The sequence below is a fragment of the Nannospalax galili genome, unplaced genomic scaffold (assembly GCF_000622305.1).
Source record: "Nannospalax galili isolate Female #2095 unplaced genomic scaffold, S.galili_v1.0 scaffold589, whole genome shotgun sequence".
Lineage (NCBI taxonomy): Eukaryota > Metazoa > Chordata > Mammalia > Rodentia > Spalacidae > Nannospalax > Nannospalax galili.
In genome coordinates, this window is record NW_008360324.1 from 759,553 (window position 1) to 766,462 (window position 6,910).

The following is a 6,910-nucleotide window of genomic DNA, read 5'->3' on the forward strand; positions in this document are numbered from 1 at the left end:
TACTCCGACTCTATCCTGTGAGCTAAGCTGATAAATCTCTATACATATTCATTCTACCGGTTCTGTTTCTTTGGAGAACCCTGACTAATACACCTATCTACTCCCCCAATAGACAGGTAGGAAAGTGAAGTCCCAAATGATAAATCCATTAACCAAGGGCCAGAGCCTCATCTCCTGGACCCTGGCTGGTGATAAATCCATTAACCAAGGGTTAATGATAAATCCATTAACCAAGACTGAAGCCTCATCTCCTGGACCCTGGCTGGTGTTTAAACCAATGATTCCCAAACATCTCTGAGACTTAGATCCTATACTAGTCACTTTTTTTGTTGCTGTGACAAAACACCTGACAAAAACAACTTGAGGAAACAACCATTTGTTTTTGCTCACAGTTTGAGGGCAGGGAAGGCACGACCACTTGTTAGGGTTCAGAGCCACCTAATCTTTAAAAAATATATCTTCCCATGGGGCTGGAGAGATGGCTCAGCGGTTAAGAACACTGAATGTTCTTGCAGAAGACCCGGGTTGGAATCCCAGCACCCACATGACAGCTAACTTCAGTTCCAGGGGATCTAACAGCTGCTTCTGTTCTCTGCAGGATTGCATGACACGAGTGCACTTACCGGTGTATGCAGGCAATACACGCATATACATAAAAGTAATAAAATATTAAAAAAAAAATCTTCCCACCTTCTGCACCTCTGAAGCCCTCCCCTATAAAAGACCCTGAAGAGGGGCTCCCACATCTAGAACCATACCTGGGCCAAGTGGGGCAGCAGCTTCCCCAAGGATGGGATCAATATGGACATTGTTGATGGGAACAGGGAAGTAGTGAGGACCCAGAGATTGGACAGGATGAGCTGGAGGTGACTCCAACTCGACCTCCCATTGGGGGTAAAGACTGAGGTAGAGATGGCCAAGCCAGGCAAGACTCTAGGTCTTGGGGGGGTCTATCCACAGCCACCTACTTGGTACTTCTCAATGTAGTTGAGGATGGCCTTGAACTTCTGATCCTCCCACCTCCACTGGGGCTTCATGCATAGCAGACAAGTACTCTACCAACTGAGCTGTATCCCTTTCCCAGATGATGAAATTTTTGAATTAGACTCAAAGCATGGCCAAGAATGAGGACACAATCTGGCAGGGCCAGGTTCCTACAGGCAGGTTTTCGACCCCTACAGTGCTGAGACCTTATTAACAAGGTCACTCTTTCCCTGTCTGTGACCACTTACCAACATTCTCAGAGTGACTGTGTGAGGAACTCAATTGTAGTTCTCTGGGCTCGTGAACTGGCCATTTGGAGACACAGTCAGAAAACACGGAGTGGGGGAAAAGGTTCATAAAGCAAGGAAAGACTGCAGTTTTCCTTTTAAAAATATTTTATGTAGGCCTTGTGTGGTAGTGCACGCCTTTAATTTCAGCACTCAGGAGGCAGAGGCAAGCGGATCTCTGTGAGTTTGAGGCCAGCCTGATCTCTATAGTGAATTCCAGGCCAGCTGTGGCTACAGGTAGACCCTGTCCCCCCCCCAAGAAAAGACATATATATATATATATTACATTTATTTTATGTGTATGTGTGTATTGTCTACATGCGTGTAAGTGTAAGTGTACCTGTGTTGTGCAATGCCTACAGAGGTCAGAAGAGGGTGTTGGATTCCCCAGGATCTGAGTTGCAGACAGTTATTAGCCCCCATGTGGGTGCTAGGAATCATCCTCTGCCAGAGCAATCAGTGCTCTTAACCACTGAGCCATCTCTCCAACCCCAGGACTGCAGTTTTTCTGATAACAGATTCCAGGAGGAAAGAATGTTTGAGGGGGCAAGATCACTCAGGGTCCAGGTTCTGACTGACTCACTTTCCTCCTTGGCAAAAGGGAAGGTTTGCAGATCAAAGAGTCGACTCACAGGGTTATGGCTACCCAGGAGAGTTGTAAATATTGTAAGGAGAACTTGCTTCAAAAAAAGTAGTGAGAAGCTAGGCATGGTGGTACACTCCTTTAATCCCAGCATTCAGGAGGCAGAGGTAGGGGGAGAGATTGAAGCCAGCCTGGTCTACATAGTGAGTTCCAGGCCAGCTGGATCTACAAGGAGACCCTGTCTCAAAACATCAATTAAAACAAAAAAAGACGAGAGAGAGAGAGAGAGAGAGAGAGAGAGAGAGAGAGAGAACAGAAGACTATTATGTACATTCCTTACCCTGTGACTTTCACATTTTTATTTTATTTTTTTAAATATTTTATTTATTTATTTTATGTGTTTGTGTGTGTTGCCTGCATGTAGGTAAGTGCACCCGTGTTGTGCAATGTCCTCAGAGGTCAGAAGAGGCTGTAGGATCCCCTGGGACTGGAGTTATGGACAGCTGTTAGCTGCCGTGTGGGTGCTGGGATTCAAACCCAGGTCTTCTGCAAGAACAACCAGCATTCATAACTGCTGAGCTATCTCTCCAGCCCCAATTTTCACATTTTAAAAATTTTGTGTACTTGTATATGTATGTTGGGGGGGGCACATATACCAGGACATGAATAGAGGTCCGAGGACAACTTGGGGGATGGTTTTACCCTTTCTCCATGTTGGGTTCCAGGGATGGAACTCAGGTGGTCACGCTTAGCAGCAGGTGCCTTTACCCACTGAGCCATCTCACCAGCCCCCTAGTCCTATGACTTGAAAAATTTTTACAGAAAGGAAAAGATTCTTAGGAAATCATAACATGTGAAGAGGGTACCTGAGGAGTTAGACATGCATTTTTCTTTCCTTCTTTCTTTCTTTAATGTGTATGAGTGCATTATCTGCATACATGCGTGTCACGCAGCGCCCACACGAACGGTTGTAAGCCGCCATGTGGGTGCTGGGAATAGAACCCAGATCCTCTGCAAGAACAGCCAGTGTTCTTTATTATTATTATTATTTTAATGTGTATGAGTGTATTGCCTGCATGTATGTGAGTACACCTGTGTCCTGCAATGCCGCGGAGGTCAGAAGAGGACTCCGGATTACCCTGGAACTGGAGTTAAGGATGGTTTGTAGCCGTCATGTGGGTGCTGGGAATCAAACCCGGGTCCTCTGCAAGAGCAGTCAGTGTTCATAACTGCTGAGCCATCTCTCAGCCTCTAGATGTGCATTTCTAATTCACTCTGTAATTAAAACCAATCATGAATGGAAGTTGGGAGTGTCGTTAATTCAACAGCATCCATAAATCTAATGTATAAATAAACAAAGCAATAAACAAAAGTGAGCTATAAATGCTGTTTCCTCTTCAGTCCGGGAGAATTCAGCAAAAGGAGCGAGCCCAGTTATTTTTTTACAGAGCTTTGAGAGGTTCTGGCTGAAAGGAGCAAGCTCTGTTCCTCATCTGGAAAGCAGGTGGAGCCACTGGGAGATGTACAAGTTCCTGGAAGAAGGAAAAAACAAAACCTAAGAGCATTTTGATCAGACCGAATTTTCTTGACTTTTCTGATCGATTTAAAAGATGACTACAGCCCTTAATCCCAGCACTTGGGAGGCAGAGGCAAGGGAATCTTTGGACTTCAAATCCAGTCTGGCCTACATAGTGAGTTCCAGGCCAGCTGGCGCTACAGGGAGACCCTTTCTCAAAACTAACAAAAAAAGATACCTACTGGGGGTGCAGCTCAATGGTAGAGCACTTACCTAGCATGTGCAAGGCCCTGAGTTCAAGCCCTAGCCGAGGCAAAGAGAGAGAAGAAAACCTAGGCCTGGTGGCAGAGTCCTGTGGTCCCAGCTGCTATTGAGAAGGCTGACTGGGATGTAGCTCAGTGGCAGAGCCTCCTGTCATGCTGGGAGCCCTGGGTTCCATTCCCAGCATCACCAAAAAGATGAATGCAAGGGGTCCTTTGTTTGAAATCAAATCCTGGGAAGTCCAGCACTTAACTCACACACACACCTCCCACTCCCCAGCAAAGTGAGGCTAAATTATGCATACTGGGAAAGACAGTGTTCTTATTTAGTATATGGATTCACAGCCAGGAAAAAAATGCCCCAGTGAAGTTTCTGCCTTCCCACCTGCTGACACGTGTGACTACAGACCGTCCCTGGTTCCTACCAGAAAGAAGCGGGGCAATGATAGCCAGAGAGCCCTCACATTGTCCTCGGGAGACAGGCTCATATGGCCAAAGGAAAGTAACTGCTTTTAAAAGAAAGACTTAGGCCAGCGTGGGGGAGGCATACCTGTAATCCCAGCACTCAGGAGGTGGAGGCAGGAGGATGATGAGTTTGAAGCCAGGGGAGGTTACACAGGGGACCCTAACCAAACAAACAATCAAAAAGGAGATATTACTACCAATAGCATTACTCTGCCAGCTCTGAAAGTCACCAGTGGGATGACAGGTGAGTTGTGCAGAACAGAATTAAAACATCTCCTTTAAAAGGAGGGAAATGGTTGGATTTGGTGGCACACATCTTTAATCCCAGCACTTGGGAGGCAGAGGTAGGTGGATCTCTGTGAGTTCAAGGCCAGTCTGGTCTACATAGCGAGTTCCAGGCCAGCTGGAGCTATAGGGAGATCCTGTCTCAAAAAGACCAAAAAAAAAAAAACCCGGGGGTCGGGGGAACTGCTGACAAGATGGCTCGGTGGTACAGAAAAGGTGCTTGCTGTGCAAGCCTGATGACCTGAGTTCAATCCCCAGAACCCACATAAAGAAACCAGATGCAGTAATCCAAGCATTCCTACAGTGAGATAGATGGTTGTTAACTGCTATGTGGGTTCTGGGAACTGAACCCAGGTCCTTTGCAAGAGAAGCCAGTGCTCTTAACTGCTGAGCCATTGCCCCAGCCCTTAGATAACATTTTTATAGGCAACATTTTGTGCAGTAAGTATCATGATGCTATATTAGTTTTTTTGTTGTTATTGTTGCTACACTAAAATACTATGACCAAAAGCAACTTATTGAATAAAGAGTGTTTTGGCTTTTAGTTCCAAGAGGTTCAAGACCATAGTGGCTGGGAGGGATGGCAGCATGCAGGCATGGTGACAGGGAACTGAGAGATGACATCTTCAACTACACACAGAGAGCAGAACATGAACTGAAAGTGGGACAAGGCCTAAAACCTCAAAGCCCACCCCTAGTGACGTACTCCTCCAGTGAGACTGTGCCTTCTAAAGATTCCATAACCTCCCTAAACAGTGCCACGAACTGGAGACCAAGCATGTGAATACCTAAGCCCATGGGGGATATTTCTTATTCAACCCACCACAGATGCCAATGTAGTAGAAGGAAAAATCCTTTACCCTGTTAGATTCAGTGCCTCTGGCCTGCAGATTACACTGACAAAATACTGGCAAGAGCAAAGAAACCACACATATTTTATTTGCTATTTTTGAGTTGTTTTCTTTTTTTTTCATAAACACCTTCATGTCAAAGAAGACCCAGAGAGGGACTGGAGAGATGGCTCAGCGGTTAAGAACACTGGTTGTTTTTGCAGAGGACCCAGGTTCGAATCTCAGCACTCAAATGGCAGCTAACAACTGTCTGTAACTCCAGTCCTAGGGGATCTGATGGCAACATTTACACTGCCCATTCTAAAAAATAGTGATGGATTTGTAGAAAAGTAATAAGACAAAGTAGTTTAAGCTTCTGCAGGTAATTGTAAAAAGGTAAACATATGAGCAAAATTAGTGGAAAGTTGGGCATGGTGGCACACGCCTTTAATTCCAGCATTTGGGAGGGAGAGGCAGGCAGATCTCTGAGTTCCAGGCCAGCCTGGTCTACATAGTGAGACCCAATCTCAGAAAACAAACAAATAGCAAACAAAGAAAGGACTGGGAATGTGGCTCAGTGGCAGCATATTCTAGCATACGCCTAAGCCTAAATTCAATGTCCAACAATAAACATAATGATAACAGGGCTAGAGAAGCACAGATGCACTTACCTACATGCAGGCAATACACACATACAAATAAATAAATAAATAAATAAATAAAAAATTTTAAGAAAATAATAATAGGTAATCATAGCACTTGGGAGGCAGAGGCAGGTGGATCTCTGTGAGTTCAAGGCCAGCCTGGTCTACACAGCAAGTTCCAGGCCAGCCAGTGCTACATAGTCAGTCCCTGTTTTGGAAGAAGAGGGAAAGATTGGCAAGAGTGAGTACTGTGTGGATACTGTGACACCACAAGGTTCCATCTCCTCTGTTGTTGCAGTAATTAGGCCCTGCCAACAATCTTCCTTCTTAGAAATTTTAAAAAAGCCAGGCATAGTGCCTCACACCTGTAATTCTAACACCTAAGCTGAAGTAGGAGAATCTCTGCAAGTTCAAAGGCCAACCTGAGCTACAGAGTAAGTTCCAGGCCAGTCTGGGCTAGAGTGAGACCCTGCCACATGACAGGTTTTGAGGAGAGAGAGAGCGGGTGGTGGAGAGTATGAGAGGATGGAGGCAGGCACCGATGGAATTCTCAGCGGGATACAGATTTATTTCGCACGGGGCACCTTTCCCTGGGGGAAGGGAAAGATGTCCCCAAAGGGAAAGAAGTCAGGGAAGGGAAGGGAAGGGAGGGGAGGGGAGGAAAGATGTCAGGGAAAGATGTCAGCCCACAAGCTGTGAGCTGGGACTTTATATATGGGGGCTTTAGGGTGTAGAACAGGGGAGTGTTTGAGGGAAAAATCAGGGACAGGGAAGCAGGAAAAGCAGGTTTTGTAAACCTGGCTCCGTTCAGTCTGCCAGGTAGGATTAGGGTCTGGAAGTGTTTACTTTTTCCTTCCTAAGATAAGAGAAAAGCTGTTGTGATAAACAGCTTCTAAAAATCTTTGGTTAACAGGTAGAATCTGCTTCTCTTATTTTTGGAGATCAGAGGAAAGGCAGGCTGCTTCTCAGCAGAGTTTGTTTCCCTTGACTTTAAAGGCCAAGGTGCTTATCAGCTCAGTTCCCTTTTTTGGGCTCCAAAAGTCTGTAGGAGTGGAG